Source organism: Scardinius erythrophthalmus (genome assembly GCF_964197995.2).
Source record: "Scardinius erythrophthalmus genome assembly, contig: HAP1_SCAFFOLD_56, whole genome shotgun sequence".
In the NCBI taxonomy this organism is placed as follows: domain Eukaryota; kingdom Metazoa; phylum Chordata; class Actinopteri; order Cypriniformes; family Leuciscidae; genus Scardinius; species Scardinius erythrophthalmus.
Genome location: NW_028296537.1, coordinates 634,269 through 635,000, shown reverse-complemented (window position 1 = coordinate 635,000; position 732 = coordinate 634,269).

Below are 732 nucleotides of genomic sequence, written 5' to 3'. Positions count from 1 at the left end.
GGCTAGAGAGCCACAACAGAGCCAGATCTTACGTCACTGTATACGTCTCATGTTGCCCAGCAACCGCTAGTGCGGTAGCGCCAAACACAAACACGCCAGGCTTGTTCGAGATGCATCGGCTTCTCGCAGATCGATCGCCGCATGACATCAAAGCACTGCGATAGCGATCTAAAAGCACAAGGAGTCGTATGCTCTCCAAACACTCCCGCAGCTCCGATCGGTCCTTGCCGCTCCGATGCATCTCGAACAAGCCATCAACAATAACGGACGTTGCAATACTATGGATGCTCATGGGTTGGCAAAAATACATCGGAATCCAACGCGTTCGTGCAGCTCGCCGTAACTTACATAGACGGATATTATAATCGAGCTGCTATTAGCTCGGCTAGCTGCTATTTAAAAATGGCGGTCACAAGTTTCTATTCGTCTTGTTGGTCACGGTAACCCCGCCCCCAGCCTCTGACGCAAGCGGTTCTTTCTTGGCTCCGTTCTAGACCCTGCAATGATTTGGTGCTACTTAAGAACCAGTTTTACTGGTTCGGAGCTGGTGCTTTGGCGGTGGAAAAACAAAGAACCGATTTGAAACTAGGCTCTGGCTCCGAACCAGCACCAGCTCTGCCTTGGTGGAAAAGGGGTATGTGTGTGTGAGGGGAGGGGGGGATTTGACTATTGCTTTTATATTGTTAATCAAGGTTTCAGGGGCTTTTGGGGTCCTTAACATGCTCAAAAACT